We start from the raw sequence: 18341 nt of genomic DNA, 5'->3' as shown, positions 1-18341 counted from the left end.
TGTTGATTTAGTTGTCAGATCTGAATTCAATACACAAATCTACCATTTAAGGTCCAATAATTAATACATTATTTTACCTATGGAATTCCACCTCATCTTTAACATGGGCATGATAATACCCACTTCATGGAAGTTGGGAAAATTAAATTAAATACACGTTAAAGAACTATAAGCTCATGGCTTATAGGTATTTTATAATTCTTTTATTTGATCTTCTGTCTCACCTTGCAACCTCCACTTTATGGTCTAAATTACCTGTTTTAGGATGTGGCTAGTTATACTTCACTTGTGTTGATTCTGTGCAACAAAACTACACTGACAGGTCAGTGTGGGGAATGATACTGCTTTAAACGTCTTGTACCCCCACAGAGCACCAGCTGGGGCCAGGTGTGCTGCCACGGCTCAAAGGCTTGCTGATTACTCCATTGTATGATGCAATCATCTCATCAGCTGAATAACCAAGCAGTAGCTTGTGACTATCCTGAAACTCTCTACACTCTAACACTCCACTTAAGTTCATTGTCCTTAGAGGGAACCTTGCAAATTGAAAACTTAACTTGAATAATTAGTGTTAAGGGGGAGGGGAAGGAAGACAGCCTAGTCCATTGCATCACTTTACCAGATATAACGAACATTGCCTTACAAGAGAGCAGATAAATTTAAACCCATAAAAGCCATTTTATGCATAAACTTATATTAAAAGAATCATAAATGACTGCTTATTTCATTTTATTTTTTTAATGACTGCTTATTTTAGAAAGAGGTTAAATCTACCTGCTTTATAACTATTTTGAAGAGAATCTTAACTTTCACTGATAATGCTTCTTATTAATAACAAAGAACACATTTAGAAAAACACAGTAAAATAAAGAACCTGCAATGTAATAAAACTGTTCTCTAACTAGAATTAAAATTATTCATATCAACACTGAAGTACATAAAGTCAAAGTGTTTTTGTTGGTCAACTACCAAGAACAACCCACTATGTGGGTACCTTAATTAACATAGCATACAAAACACATGCTACCCTCAAGGTGTTTATACAGCAAAATAGGGGAAGCAAACAAATACGACAAATATTAAAGAACTACAATTATGTAAATAGAAATTCCAACCACCACAAGTGCTGGTCACTGAGTAAATACTAAATGATTAGTGAATAAGGTCAGTGAATAAACATTAAATTAATTGTGCTAGCAATAATTGCTTTTTTATCAATTCTAAGAATTTTTTTATCAATTCTGAGAATTGATATGGCTAGAAGAGACTTCATGGAAGAAGCAGAATTTGAGAAGCTTTTTTTTTTCTTTTTAAAATTATAGTTGACATACAATATTATATTAGTTTCAGGTGTACAATGTAGTGATTCAACATTTATATACTTTACCAGCTGACCACCATAATGAGTCTGGTAAGCACCTGTCACCACACAAAGTGATTACAATATTATTGACAATATTCCCTATGCTGTATATTGCATCCCATGACTTATTTATAACTGGAAGTTTGTACCTCTTAATCCCCTTCACCTATTTTGCCCGCCACCTCTGGTGACCACCAGTTTGTTCTCTGTATCTACGAGTCTGCTTCTGTTTTGTTTAGTTTGTTCATTTGTTTTATTTTTTAGATTCCATATTTATGGGAAATCATATGGTATTCGTCTTTCTCTATCTGACTTAGTGTAATACCTTCTAGGTCCACCTATGCTGTCACAAATGGCAATATCTTCTTTTTTACGGCTGAGTAGTATTCTACTGTCTATAAATACCACATCTCTTTTACGCATTCATCTATGGATGGACACTTAGGTTGCTTGGCTATTGTAAATAATGCTTCTATGAACACTGTGGTGTGTATATCGTTTAGAATTAGTGTTTTCATTATTTGGATAAACAAGAAGGGTTTTGAAAAGGTACAGAGTTTGGTTATGTGAAGAAAAGTCGGTAAAGGGAATGGCAAGGGGAAAAGCATCCATGCAGGTGGCTGAGGAAAAGAACGTGAAAGCCCATCTGGCCTTGAACTGAAAATTGTTTGGGTTGGTGGATGGGTGACAAGAAATAAGAGTACAAGGTTAAAGATTAATTCATAGCTTGTTTACAGAAATAATATTCCAATTTGGGATTCTGCAGAGGTGCTTTGAGGTACTTGGGGGACGGGGCCTTGACAGGACACTCGATTTAAGACCTGTTCTCACAGATTCAACCACAGCAGTTATGCTTTCACCTGCATTGTTTACTGGATTTATAGGGTAAGATGGTTAAGAAATGATACTACAGTTAAGGAAACAACACAAAATTTTAACACATCCTTCTCAGAAAATAACAAAGCAAAAGATTAAAAAACAAAAACAGAAGACTTTAACAACACAATAAGCTCAAGGTATCATATATAAGAGAATGTTACATCTGACACACAGAGAATACACATTTTGAGGGAGGCACACACAGAACAACTACAGAAACACTGTGCATTGAACCATAAAAGAAACTTCAATAAGTCTCAAAAAATCAATATTATACAGGCTGTGTCTTTGGACATAGTGCATTAAAACTATGAAAAACCATAACAACAAAAAAATAACTTTAAAGCTCTCGTGTTTAGACATAAATTAATAATTAATAAGTTAACATTAGTATTGACATAATGAGATTTTCAAAACAGTGCTGAATGAAAAAGGGGAAAGGGGACTTCCCTGGTGGTCCAGTGGTTAAAACTCCACTCTCCCAATGCAGGGGGCCCAGGTTTGATACCTGGTCAGGGAACTAGATCCCACATGCTGCAAATAAGAATCTGCGTGCTGCAACTAAAAAAGATTCCGCATGCCTCAACTAAAGATCCCATGTGCTGCAACTAAGACCTGGCACAGCCAAATAAATATATAAATAAATAAATATTTTTTTAAAAAAAGAAAAGGGGGAAAACAGAATGGGATCAACACCATTATGTAATACTATTTATGCAAATTAAGATTTCTGCTCATAAAATACAACATGTACTTTAGAAGTACATATACAAAAACACAAACATTTAACACATTAGAATCATTAATTATAGTGGGTGCAAAGAGATAGGAATACAACGGAGCAAAGAAAAACAAACAGGGACTCCCAGCTGACTAATGATGGTAATATGCTATGAAGGATTAATATTTAATGCAATCTTCTGCCCCTGGGGACTTAAAAAAAATGTGCTAAGAAAGGTTTTAGTGTTAAATTAATATAAAAAGACTTCCAGGTTCCAAACTTTGTCTGACTTTTTCAACCTTCAGAGGAAAAAAATACATATATAACCTTCATGGCCATGAACTACATATTCGACTGCTTAGACATGTAAATGTTTAATGACAAGAGGGATGCTCCTTTGGTAAAATGTGGCTCTATCACAACTGATGAACAACTCAAATTGTGCTACAAAAGGTAAATCTCTATCAACGCATTCTTGTGGCAGAATAGAAAGAGCAACAGCTAAAAGGTCAGAATTTGGTTTACATCATAGCTCAGACACTTAACCACTGGTTCCTTGGACCAAATTCTGAACCTCTATGAAGAGCAGATTTCTTATTTGTAAAATAGGGCTTAAAATGGATGTTAACTAAAAGTTCCTGGGACATAAGGTCCAAATAATGTTAGGGGAAAAACACAACCATGATTTCATTTTCATCATTTAGTTATGCTGAGGTGGTTTCAAGTTGGTGACAAAGCTACTCTTTTCTTCTTTAACTTTGTCTATCTTGAGGAAAACTGAGACTTGTGAAAGGAAGCAGTGGTTCCTCATGATGGCATGAAGGAAGCAGGCACACAGACCTCCAATGGGAATCAGGAGAGGAAGGGGCTGTAGCATCCTTCTTCCCCAGATTCTCTTGTTTGAGTTGCTTATATTGAGGAGTCCCAAGGACAACTTCTTGAGGTGCAAAGGAATAACAGCACTATTTCAAGTGACTGTCCCATGGTTCGTAGACCACTGAGGTGGCTTTAAAATTGTGTGCTAGTCAAGTGTGGGATTAAAAACCATTTCTATAGTTTCAGTTCAGGAAGATAAAAAAGTTTTGGAGGTGGATGGTAGCCACAGTTGCACAACAATGTGAATGTACTTAATGCCACTGAACTGTACACTTAAAAGTAGTTAAAATGGTACATTTGTTATGCCTATTTTACCAAAATTAAAATAAAAAAAAAAAACCTACCCATAGGTTGTTTTAAAAGACCCTTCAAAAAATTGTTTCCCTTATCAACATTCCACCAAGGGACTAAGTTGTAGATTTGTTATCCTGAATTTTTGAAACCAGCGGCCTTATTTTTCTGGCCAATTGTTTTGTTATGACACTAGCATATTCCCATGTTTTCAATTAAAAAATATTGATTGAATCCAAATTCATGTCAGGCTTGTGATGTGAAGGGCACACTATAAAATTTGTTTTCCAGGACCTTAAAATCTATGATTGAAGACAAGCATACATAACAATAATTCTAATTCAGAGAGAGAAAAACTATGAGAAAAATACCAGCAGCTGAAGTCACCCATCCATTTCACTGTGTCATCAAGAAAACCAATTAATGTCTACAAACTACACTGAATATTATAGATATGCTAGCCAACTCTCATTCTAGTGGTCAGATATACCTTCTACTGCATAATGCTCCAACCTCATCTTAGCTGACATTTCCAATGACCCTGCATCCCAACTTCTTCCAACTTTATTTGCCTAAACATGGGTTAGTCAGCTTTCCTTGACTTTTTCAAATTATCTTTAAAAAAAAAAAAATATGAGGAGGAGGTAAGCACAACAGAATAAAGCTCAGCAAAAAGCAAATCGTAGAACAATAAAGAGCTGAGTATCCTTGAATGGTTATGAATTTTCAGTAATAATTTATTGGGGATCTGCTAAGTTGCAGAAACTGCACTAAAATCATTCAACAAAATTTTCTTCATTTATGCTAAAAACCACCCTATTGGATAGAAATTATCATCTCTGTATTCTAGATGTGGGAAATAAGACTCTAATGTTGAATAACTTGCCATAGGTGACCCAGCTGGAAACTATTATAACAAGCATGCAAACCCAGTTTTGTCTGTCTTCACGGTATATCTGAAAGTATATTTCTGCTTTCTTTCTATTGCCCTATCCTAGAATATAAACTCCATGAAGTTCCTTGTACATCCAGCACACTGCTGTCTTCTGCACTTAACAGTGCCTGGCATATATTAGACGGTTAGTATATACAAAATATGCCTGTTGGAAGCATAAACAGATGATTTCTAAGGTCTTCTTCAATTCCTCTGCCTACAGTTCTGCCAATGCCCCAAACAATGCTACATAAAAGCCACTGGAAACCTAAAAGCATTAGACACATTCAATTTCTTTCACAGACAATGCATTCTTTCATTTAAAGGAAGTGGAAAAATGATTTGTTTCTTCTTTGGCTTTGCATTCAAAAGTAACGAAATCCATTAGGACTACTAGAAAAACAAAGTACAGTACTATCTTTTACATTATCTTTTAAAAACCAATTCAAACTGAAGAAACTTGAAAAGCAAAGAGATTGAGACTATCTTTTCTTTCTTTTTCTCTCTCTCTTTTTTTCTTTTTTGGTGCATCATAAAACAGGAAAAGCAGGAAGACAATAAAAATGCCAAATGCTCTGTAACACATATGATCTATAATTTTCAGTTAAATCTGTATTACGATTTTCAGGCTTCAGAATTTGAGTTATCCTTCACTGTTTATTCAAACTCATAACTATAAGGGGCTTAAAAGATGACAGGTCCAACTCTTCAGAGAAATTAAATGCTATGTTTTCACCATATCGTAAAACCACAGATTTTAAATCAAGCAAAACAAAGGTACTGTGTAAAGCTACCTTCTCTTACAGCATGCCCCCCATTTATAAATAAAGAAATAAGATATAATGCTATATAATATAATTATATAGCATATAATATATATATTATATATAATATAGCATATAATAATATAATGCTATAATGATAATTTATAGCTAGAAACTAAAGTCTTCTAGTTTGTAGTTCAATTCTTTCTTTACCAAATCATGTAAAAGTTGTCTATTAACATCTTAAAGAACAAAAATGACTTACAATTTCTCTTTCAGTTAAAGAAGCTATCCTTAGAATCCTCATATTATCATAATATCTCCTTACATGAAAAAAACATTTCACAGTTCATCGTGTCATTGAATCCTTCCCACACCTTTATAAACACCTCCATTTGCAGGTAAGTGGACTGATACTCAGAAAGGTAAGGTGATTTGGCCAGTGTTTGGACCAGGTGTGCTGAATCTAAGAGCTGTGTACTCTCACCTCACAGCTATCTCTTAGACTGGTAGAATTTCAAATGATAAGAAGTTCCCTTAAGGGAACTCAAACAATGGTTCCCAGCCTTAGTCTCCTTAGAGTATTTGCCACGCTGGCTACCTAAAAATTATCCTTACAGCCATGACTGGGCTCCACCAGCAGATCCTGAATCAGTAAGTCTGGGGAAACTTTTAGAAACGGGGTAAAGTTTCCTTTGTAAGATGGTCCTTAGATGATTCTCATGGGCAGCTGGGTCTGTATATAACAGACTACTCTCACGCAATGCGAAGATTTTTTTCTACAGTGGACATGACCGTCAACCATAAAGTTCACAGATACCAAGTTAAAGGCAGACTTTAAATATGCCCAGCACAAAACTAATCTAATATGGAGATTACCTCTGGTCCCACAATCATACCTCAGGATTAAATAAGAGATTTGTCTTGACTATACAACAGATTACTTTGAAATCTCAATTTCAGTCTTTCTCCCTCTATCTCCCATTCTCCCAGATTGCCTCTCTCCTTCTCCAATTTCAGATGTTTCCTGCAATTTCCATTACCAATTGCTTCTACCCTGTGGGTATAAAAAGAAGTGAACTAGAATTCAAAAGGGGAGAAGGAAAACAAAATCAGTGTCCGCGGGGGGGGGGAAGCAGACCTCAATTCTCATCTCTGAAAAATCAAGACACCACAAGCAAGTTTGCTAACTCAGAATTTAAGAGAGAAATCATAGTCGAGATCTTCCTATATATGGCTGAGTCAGCTCAAATTGTTCTACAGAATCAGACATGTGGCCCCACTACAGGGGAATCCCACGCTGCCTGGCATTTGCTTTAAGGGATGCAGGGAGTTGCTTCCATGGCAACCAGTGAGAAGCGAGGAGGATATATGGGGGGGGGGGAGTATAAAAAGAACAGTTTTCCTAAAACTTTTTCATTTCAATTTCACTAAAAAAAATTGAAGAAGTGGGGTGAAGAGTATTATTTTACTTGAAGCCATTGAGTTTCTTCCCTAAAATTTAGAAAGAAAAAAAAAATATAAAGAACCCATACTTTGCTTCCTGTATACAAACACTCAGCCCTGCCCCACCACCAAATCATGTAAGTAACTAGCTTTTAGTAACATACCTGTTACTCATATTTCCAAGTATTTGTAATGAATAGCCAATCTTTCTATTGATTTTCATTGACTTCCACATTGTGTTAGCCACGTGGCAGTAGTGCCTATCCCAAATAACCTAGATGCCTTTCATTTCTAAATACAAATCAAGAGATTAGTACATAAGTAACCCACTTCTTTTGGCACCAGGCTTTACTTAAGTGCCCCTGAATGAACATCAGACTAAAATAACTAGAGACAGAGAATAGTCTTTTGACTCAGCTGAACAGTCACACTTGTTTTAAACATGGATTTTCCATCCCCATGATAATGTTATCTGAAGGAAGGAATCCCAAGTTTCTCATAATTCTGTATCAAAGCATCAGTGCTTTTCCCTGTCCATGAAAGCCAATAAGATTTCTCCAATATGGTCTCAGGGTGTTTTCCTATCATCATAGGACCTTATGTGTTGCTAAGAAACAGAGCCTTTCTTCCAAGAAAGAAACAATTCAAGTCACTGCCCAGTATTTTAATAATAAATGTTCAAAACACAGGAATAATGACCCATTACAATTTTAGAAGCATTTAGTTACCTGATCTGTTTCCAAACAACACAAAATAATTTAATACAGAGAAAATATTTAAATGTTTCTTATACATTAAATATAAAATTTCCACTTTTAAATAATCAGGGTATGAGAAGCATTTCTTAATCTAATTTTCTTACACAGTAACCAACTTTTAATTCTCTGTTAGTACGTGCAGATTTGAGAAGTAAAAGCCGATGGAAAAAAAAACTCATAACCAATCAGAAGAAACAGCACGTGAACTCTAGCAGTAAGAAGCAAATCTCAAGTGAAATTCCAGACCAAATAAAAAAAATAATGAAAATGTGTCAGCGTAAACAAACCATATTTGACATGACAAATAAACAAACCTTCCTATTAAATGTAGTATTTTTGCCAATACATAAATTTGATATCATGTGGACCTATAGATAGAAATTAATAATTGAGACACAAAACATGAGAACTACAGTTAAGTATGATAATAACAGCTAGACATTGTTCTAAGCACTTTACTATAGTTTAACTCATTTAATTTTTATGAAAACTCTATGAGATAGGTATTATTATCCTCAAATTTACGGATGTGATATCAACAACAGAGACCAGCTGAATTTGGCCTAGAGCCCAAGAATGAAGGCGAAGTAAGCCTGGAACTGCTGGTAAGTAAGGCAGAGAGAGAGGAAACACTCTGAACACTGTTTGAGGGTGAATTAGCACTCAACTCTGGGGAAGATGGCTCAGAGGAGAGGAACGGGGAACTGACAATTTAGGAGACCATTACTATGCAACCCAAGAGTGACAGGAAATAGATATAAATTGGGTTAAGGTGCCAACTGGAACAGAAAAGGAAACTTAAGGAATCAGAGAAAGGAGTGACTTCGCTCTATGTATTCCTAAAAAAAAAAAAAAAAAAAAAAAATTGAATGCCTCCTCTGGGCCAGGCATTATGCTACATGCTAAGGATATGAGGGTGAATTAAAAGAGAAAGGAAAACAGATTGAATTAGGTACTATCAAAAGCATAAGAAGTTCCAAATATAATTGGGCTCTTTCAGTCACTTAATAGCAGGCAAAGAAAGAACTGACTTCTGTCACCAGTATCTAAACTCTTAAGAATCACATTTAGTTTGGAGAATGAAAGAAATCAGTCCAGGGCATTCATGATCAAGGATACCAAGGATGAGAGAGGTCAATCAGAAACAAATGGCAAAACTAGGAATGGAATCCAAAGTCCTCATGAAATAGGCCAGTTTCACTATTCTGAGTCTCAGATATTGGGGCAATTAGGCCAGGTCTAAACTGAAATTGTAGGTGGGCTATCTTCATCTCTCATTTCTGCAAATCTCACCCCAATTCCTTATTTTATGCTGTGCGAAAACTGACCACTCTGCTAAATCCCTGTGATAATGAGGGATGTGGGGCAAGGGATTTGAGGAGGGAGATACAATTGGCAAATGATCTCTCTACAAAGACAAAGGTAGTCAGTGCAGGCTTACTGAATACTTTTAGGCTTAAAATATAAAATGAAATTAGTTTAGCACAGAGGAAAGTTAATCCACCCTAACTAGGGAAGATGGTTACATCTGCACCCATGCACAAACATATAGGTTCACACTACTAGTTTTGATGGATATGCCCAGTGAGGTCTTTCTGTAAGAGCACCATCACACCCAAACCAGTGTTTCCCAAAGTGTGGTCCACAGATCACCCAAGGTAGTTGTGTATAAAATGCAGTTGTCTGGGCTCCATGTCATATCTCCAAAATATAAATCTTGTAATGCAGGATTAAAGGCCTAACTGTGAGACTGGACACTATAAAACTCCTAGAGAAAAACACAGGCAGAACACTCTCTGACATAAATTGCAGCAATATCTTTTTTGACCTGTCTTCCAGAATAATGGAAATAAAAACAAAAATAAATAAACGAGACCTAATTAAACACAAAAGCTTTTGCACAGCAAAGGAAACCATAAACAAAATGAAAAGACAACCCCCAGATGAGGAGAAAATATTTGCAAATGTGACCAACAAGGGGTTAGTCTCCAAAATTTACAAATAGCTCATGAGGCTTAATATCATCAAAACAAGCAATCCAATCAAAAAATGGGCTGAAGCCCTAAATACACATTTCTCCAAAGAAGACATACAGATGGCCAAAAGGCACATAAAAAGATGTTCAGCATCACTAATTATTAGAGAAATGCAAATCAAAACTACAGTGAGATATCACCTGACACCAGTCAAAATGGCCATCATCAAAAAATCCACAAACAATGGACGCTGGAGAACGCTCCTACACTGTTGGTGGGAATCACTTATGGAGAACAGTATGAAAGTTCCTTAAAAAACTAAACATAGAGCTACCAAATGACCCGGCAATCCCACTCCTGGGCATATATCCATATAAAAACATGGCCCAAAAGGATACATGCACCCCCCAATGTTCACTGCAGCGCTGTTTACAACAGCCAAGACATGGAAGCAACCTAAATGTGCATCCACAGAGGAATGGATAAAGAACATGTGAGATACACACACACACACACACACACACACACACACACACACACACACACTGGAATATTACTTAGCCATTAAAAAGAATGAAATAATGCCATTTTGCAGCAACATGGATGGATCTAGAGATTGTCATACTGAGTGAAGGCAGAGAAAGAGAAATATTGTATATCCCTTATCCATGGGATCTAAAAAGAAATGATACAAATGAACCTATTTACAAAACAGAAACAGACTCACAGAGAAGGAAAGAAACACATGTGGTTTATAATTTATAAAAGAGCAATTTATGTTAAAATATCGACTCTGCTCTTTGCTAGCTAATGTTTTTGGGCAGTTCAATTAATCCCTTCCAGTTTCAGTGTTTCTCATTTCTAGAAAGTACAGTCAAAGTATTAAATGAGACCATTTATTTGGAGGTACCTGGCACTCAAAAGGCAGCATTTGTTATTGTTGTAAATTTGAGTTTAGAATTGCTTTTAGGAGAGTTTAGTCTTCAACAGGTTTGCTTGCTTGCTTTCTTCCTCTGCCATTGCTTTTGCCTTTTTTTTATGCTTGTTTCTTACTCGCAGTTCTAGTCCCTCTCATTTATCTTTCTTTCATCTTGTGAGAAAGTAATTGTTCACTAATGTGCAAGATCCCATCCAGGTTCTGACTGTCAGCTGCTTTCAGAGTGCGATCAGTCTAAAGACAAGATACAAATGAGAACAGACTGGCTACAGTGCTTGAAACAGTTTCTTTTTCATGTTATCATCTTGACTGCCTGAAAAAGATCCAAAAAGATATTAAAGCCCAAGGGGTAAAGTATTAAATGGTGCAAAAATACCAACACCAGAGAAAGAACTCCTCCGTGGGAAGATGAATGGCAATGTTGTCAGTTTATTTTGACAGTCTCTGGTATGTTTTCCATATTTTTATTATAATCATCCTAGCCACCAGTTTTTAAGAACTTAGTCTTTTTTGTTGGCTTCCTCGGGTATGTGTAATACATGCTTCCTTTCATCAGCAGCTTTGCTACAGAATATTTATGTGGTCTTCTTCCTTAACTCTCAGAGGTTGTTTTGGCAAATGCAGATCTCAGTCACAACATAACCTTGAAGAAATTCCCATGGGCTAACTGTAAAAAAAATAGACTCTATTTTATTTATTTTTAATTGTGGTAAAAAAAACTACTGTGAATAGTGCTGCTATGAACATGGGTGTACAAACATCTCTTCAAGACTCTAGTTTAAATCCTTTTGGATATATACCCAGGAGTGGGATTGCTGGATCATATGGTAGTTTTATTTTGAATTTTTTGAGGATCCTCCATACTGTTTTCCATATTGGCTGCTCCGTTTTACAGGCCCACCAACAGTGGGCAGGCTTCCAACTTATTCACATCCTTGTCGACATTTCTTTTTTGTAGTTTTTGATAGTAACCATCCTAATGGGTGTGAAATGATACTTCCTTGTAGGTTTGATTTTCAATTCTCTGAGATGATTGGTGATGTTGAACATCTTTTCATATGCTTGTTGGCCAATTCTGTATCATCTTTATAGAAAAGTCCTTTGTCCATTTTTTAAATTGGGTTACTTAACTTCTTGGTCTTGGGTTGTGGGAGTTCTTTATATATTCTGGATATGAATCCCTTATCAGATATATGATTTGCAAATATTTCCTCCCATTTCATAGGTTGCCTTTCCACTCTGCTGTGTCCTTTGATGAACAAAAGTTTTTAATTTTGATGTAGTCCCATTTGTTTATTTTTGGTTTTGTTGCCTGTGCTTGTGGTGTTATACCCAAGAAATCATTGACAAATTCAATGTCATGAAGCTTTCCCTTGTGTTTTCTTCTAGAAATTTTATAGTTTTTGATGATATACTTATGTATGTATTTATTTACTTAAGGCTTTTTTAATTTTGAGCAGTTTTTGGTTCACAGCAAAATTGAGCAGGAAGTTAAAAGAGTCTCCATATACTTCCTGCACCCCACCCCCTACACATACTTACAACTTCCGCCACTATCAACAACCTCCACCAGAGTGGTACATTTGTTACAATCGATGAACCTACATTGACATGTCATTATCACCCAAAGTCTGTAATTTACATTAGGGTTCACACTTGGAGCTGTGCATTTTATGGGTATATCCATCACTATAGTATCATACAGAATAGTTTCACTTCCCTAAAATGTTCTCTGTGCTCTACATATTTATCTCACTCTCCCCAACAAGGAGTTAAGTTTTCAATCTGGAAAATTTTGAAATGTTCAGAACATACCACCATCAAAGTATTCACTGTCCAAATTGCAGAACTATAAGACACTGATGAAATTTTCAATCACCTGGTTTAGCAGTCATTGAAGCAAGAATTTAATCAGGACGATGTTCCCTTTCTCTCAATACATCTTTATTAACAAAAGCTTCAAAGTCAGAAACTTTAAGAAGATTGCCAGCTTCTTTACATTGTTTTACAGGTTGACACTTTTTAAGGGTAGTTTCACGAGTACTCTTTATTTGGTCATTTTAAAGATACTGTGAGATGATGGTTAAGGCAGGCAAGATTATTTTCATTTAACTCATAACCAGACTGAAGCTGGACAAAGATAAGTGGTTCGTCCAAGGTTTCATGGTTAGAAACTAAGAGTCCTGGGAATTCCCTGGCAGTCCAGTGGTTAGGACTCTGAGTTTTCGCTGCCAAGGGCCCAGGTTCCATCCCTGGTCGGGGAACTAAGATCCCACAAGCCACATGGCATGGCCAAAGAAAAGAAAAGAAAAGAAAAGAAAAAAAGGAAGGAAGGAAGGACGGACTTAAGAGTCTAGGTTCTTAACCCCAGGTCTGTTGTTTTTCTCCACTATGTCATGTTGCCTCTTCTCTTGGACTTGGAAATGTATGTGAATATGCTATCAGCCTATAGCAGCAGTAAATGAGATCTTTCTAGTGATTGGTTTCTCTGCCTAAACTCTGTTTAAAACATCATAGCATCTGATACACTGTGGAATGAAATTGTTAAACAAAAGTTTTGCTTTTGTTTAAAATTACATAAACAAAATTAATTATGTATAAATCATATGACAAATTATAGAATGTCTTCTTTCTCAAAAAATCTCTAAAAGTGTCATGAGATACTACCTTTTCATTATTTAAAAATTAAATATTAAAATACACAGTTTACTTTGCAACTTTGTCTGTTACTTAAACTCTCTTAGCCTGTTCATTTTTAAAATAAACAATAATAATAATTTTAGAAAGCAATGCTATGTAATTAAAACTGGTTTGTGTGGTACTTCAAGGAGCTCTCCCACTGCAAAGAGCTAAGGAAGGAGAGTTTTAGCTGGTTAGGGAACAAACCTCAGGTACATAATGCCTACTATGTTTGGCATTAAGCTAGCCACTTTATACACTTTAATTCTGTCTTCTCAAATTCATAGGACAAGAGAGGTGATTGCTCTTTTTTTAAAGATGAGAATGTGAAGTTGAGTGACTTGCAGGTCAACGGCTACAATGTGGCATTAGTGGAATTCCACCAGTAGTTCTCTTTGACTTTGCCATGTGCCTTTTAGTGAAGATCTTTCTAAAGCATGTGTGCTTTCTTTTCTAATTGACTCTGGCTCCATAAACCTAAAAGATAGTGTTTCTAATAATATTAAAACATATGAATTACCCAAAAAAGTTGTTCTTCTCAGCTTCATTTCAGTCTTTTATTACAATTTAATTCTTAGAGGAAAAAAAACTCTGTTTATTAGAAATTTTGATTAATCTAAATAACCTGTTTCTTGACCAATTCAGATAATGAGGAATTTGTAAGTTTGTGTTTCCGTTACTCACACGTTCATGCTGCAGCTACTCTGGGCCAGGGACTCTAACGTGACAAAACAGGTCACTCCCCTCCTTATGATAGTGGATGACACAAACAATAAACAGCTGAAGACACCTACAGAAAACGCAGTCAAATCCCAACTAGAATTCCATTTCTTCCCTGGATCTTGCACTGATGGTTATTGGAACTAATACGTACATACAGAGCTCTGGGCAAACATAACCAGATAATTTCCTAAGCAGGTATACAGAAGGAAATTTGCTTCCAAAGTATCAGTTCCCAAGGGGACCAGGTAAACTCGGCATATATTATGTTATATTCCTTTTCCTGCATTCTACTACATCCTGCTTTAATCACTGGAAACCCATTTTCCTCCTCCAAAAAATATAATTAAATATCTTAATGCTATCAGTGCCACTGCTGATCACCTCACTGTGATCTGTTGCTCGTGTGGAGCTTTTGTTGAACATTATTTCATGACTGGGTAGTGACCAGGAAGCAAAATGAGCCCAACTCTGACCCAGTGCTACTTGCTATAAATAATGAACTTGCAACTCAGTGCTTTTACAGTGATTAAAGAGCCATATTCTGTTCTCCTTTAAATATGTGTTGTACATATTTAAAATGTACAACAAATGAATGTAAAGAGTGTTTTGAAAATTACTTTTGGCTTTTCTCAGTGCTTTTTTTCAAAATTAAAACATTACTGGTTTGTCTCAAGACTTAGTAAAAACCTGAGGTCAGTAATAATCAAACTCTTTTTATACCTTGTTTTCAGGCATCCCTAAGGGTCATTAAGGCATTTTGAGTTTGGTTGGGGACTTATCTTGGTTTTTAGACATTTAATGTATAAGAATTACATAGAGATATGTTTATGAAAAAAAATATGATGACTCAGCTGTATCACAATATTTATTTTATTTTTTAATGTGTAATCAAGTCAATCCTATGAAGAGCAGGTACTGACTGCTTGTTACAGTACCTTTCCTTGAACAGAAAGTTCAACTTTTACACAGATGTAGAGAATAAACTATGGATACCAAGGAGGGGAGGGGTGGTGGGATGAATTGGGAGACTGGGATTGACCTATATACACCACTATGTACAAAATAGATAGCTAATGACAACCTACTGTATAGCACAGGGAACTCTACTCAATGCAATGTGGTGACCTAAATGGAAAGGAAATTCAAAAAAGAGGGGATACATGTATATGTGTGGCTGCTTTACTTTGCTGTATAGCTAAAACACAACATTGTAAAACAACTATACTCCAATAAAAATTTTTTTAAAAACCCAGAAAAAAAAAGTTCAACTCTTAAGAGATAATTTAAGGTAAAATTAGTAAAACGAAAAACATCAAGTTTAGAAAAAAAAATTCTAAAAAAAAAAAAAAAGATTTTAGGACTAAAAGGAGAGCTCTTAATTTAGTATGGCCAAATAAAAATAAAATGACCCCTGACATTTTCAATAGCCTTAACATATGGTAGCACAAAACACATAAAAGTGCTCAGCAAATACTCCTGTGGAGCTCCATTTTCTGCCATGTTCCCTTGCGGGATGCACGCTAATCATGGCTCCTCTGTCTTCCCATGCCTTAGTGACTTTGTGCAATGCTCAGAGGAGCACTCCGTGACTCCTTGGACAGGATCTGAAGTCCTTTTCTTTCTTTGTTTTTTTAATAATATAATTAATTAATTAATTTGACTGCATTGGGTCTTCGTTGCTGCGTGAGGGCTTTCTCTACTTGCAGCGAGCGGGGCTATTCTTCCTTGCGGTGCACAGCTTCTCATTGGGATGGCTTCTCTTGTTGCAGAGCACGGGCTCTAGGCTCCAGTAGTTGCAGCACATGGGCTCAGTAGTTGTGGTGCACGGGCTTAGTTGCTCCACAGCATGTGGGATCTTCCCGGACCAGGGCTCAAACCAGCGTCCCCTGCACTGTCAGGCAGATTCTTAACCACTGCACCACCAGGGAAGTCCCTGAAGTCCTTTTCTTATTTCCAGGGTACTCTGAGTGTTCCTCTATCAAAGCTCTTCCTCTGTGAAAACTGACTGAGAAAACTGACTGACTTCATCTTCCTCATGGGACTGGGACTCCTTGAGAACTAGACCTGTGTTTGACTCATTTTTGTATTCCCAACACATATCATGGAATCTAGCACATAGTAAGCACTCAGTTAAATAATTAATACTTGATTTTCAGGCTCAAAGAATTTAAGAATGAGAGACTGAGCACTTACTCAGGCTTGCCTTTCCTGGCAATTTACTTTTGCTTAAATCTTGATGGAGTTTTTGGCCCTAACAGATTATCATTCAAAAATAAAGACACGGGGGCACTGGCAGGAGAAAATCCGAGCAACCTGGTACAAAGGGCACTCCAAATCCACCTTAAATCCTATAAAACAGTCTTCTGGATAAATTCCCAGCTGAGTGTTCCTGGGAAGCCTGCATCTTCCTGTCTCACTCTCCCAAACTTTCCTGGTACAATTCCCTAGTACTCTGACTATCCAAAGCAATGCCTCCTCAGTAAACTGGGCAATAAAACCTAGTGACTAAGAGTGTGGGCTCTGGAGTCAGACTGCTTTCAGATCCTCGTCTCTCACTTGCCTACTTCTCTCAGTCACCTCATGCATAAAGTGAAAATAATTATGGTAACCATGTGTTTGAGTTGTTTGGGGGACTAGGTAATATAATGGATTTGAAGCATAACACGATGCCTGGTCCTACTTCCCACTTTCACTCCACTTTCTTTACACTGCAGAATCCCAGAGTGCCCCACATCTGCAATTTTTCCACATGGTAATAAGCCTACCCTATAGACCACAGACTGCTGCGCCCTCTCTACTCCTCGACTTCCGCCCTTGTCACTGGTTTACTCTGTCCCTTGTCAACTGAACTACTTAACTCCTTGGTCCCTAATTCCATCCCATGAGATCAAAGAATAGAAACAAAGATTCTACTGATTGACATGCAGTGGGGTGGGGGTGGGGGGTTGCACTTTGAGAACCACTGGGTTCACTTCAATAATTATGCAACTTTCAGTTTAGAGATACCAAAAACAGTTATGATGAACACAGAAGAGAGTAAAGACTCATTATACTCAAATGCAAATAATATTTCTTGAGAATGAGTTTTATATTAAGCACTGTAACAGGCTCCTTCATATTTTTTTCCATTTAATCCTCAAACTAATATGCAAGGTGGGCATTAGCCATGTATACTGAAGATCAATAACCTGAAGTCCAGAAAGTTTAAGTGGCTTGACTGAGACGGCACAACTAGAAAATGTTAAGCTCAAATGTGAATACAGATCTTCTGACTCTATATAAAAAGGTGCACTTGGTGTACCCCCCAAAAAATAATAAATAAATAAATTTAAAAAAAAAAAAAAAAAAAAAGGTAAAACCAAAAAAAAAAAGGTGCTTTTGACTACACTATATGGGTTTTTTAATTCCAAAGATAAGAGTGAGTTAAATTTATGTATTTCTCTTGATCAGTATTAGTAATATAAAAGTGAACTTTGCTTAGTTCTCCAGCATGAAGTATAAAGGCTGAAAATTATGTCTACTCATTCACTCACACAAAAGAGTCGTTAGTGATACTTATCACACAACAAGCATGGTGCTGGGTGCTGATGGGCAATGGAAACCTGGCCTGGAAGTTTATCACCTAGTGGAAAAGACAGAATTAATCCAATCATCATAAGACAAACTCAGATAAAAGGTATAAAGAAAAAGCACCACTGGGCATGTACAGTAAAAGTATCTGTATCTGAACTGGACATCGAGAAGCTCTCCCTTAAGAAGGTGAGGTTTGAGTTAAGAGAGTTGAGAGAGAGAGTATTATTAGGCAGGGGAGAACTGTGTGCAGAGGTCCTGAGGCAAGGAAGAAGATGCTGTTCTGGAGGAACTGCAACTACAAGGGGAACCCAGAAGGCAAGGGGCACAGAAGACACCAGAGGGATGTGGAAAGAGATCCTGGGGCAAGACCATGAGAACCCTTAGACAATTACAATGGGAAGTCACCAAACTAGGGGCAGGG

The 18341-nt window shown here is 36.6% G+C and overlaps 1 protein-coding gene across 6 annotated transcripts in view; it reads right to left on the bottom strand.

Annotated features, from left to right (window-relative positions):
* PATJ (PATJ crumbs cell polarity complex component) overlaps positions 1-18341 on the bottom strand; it is a 335749-nt gene that overhangs the window by 143614 nt on the left and 173794 nt on the right. The window lies entirely within an intron of this gene.

This window comes from Hippopotamus amphibius, chromosome 1 (assembly GCF_030028045.1).
Source record: "Hippopotamus amphibius kiboko isolate mHipAmp2 chromosome 1, mHipAmp2.hap2, whole genome shotgun sequence".
Taxonomy (NCBI): domain Eukaryota; kingdom Metazoa; phylum Chordata; class Mammalia; order Artiodactyla; family Hippopotamidae; genus Hippopotamus; species Hippopotamus amphibius.
The sequence above is the reverse complement of the archived record's forward strand: the minus strand, read 5'-3'. Positions and strand labels throughout refer to the sequence as shown.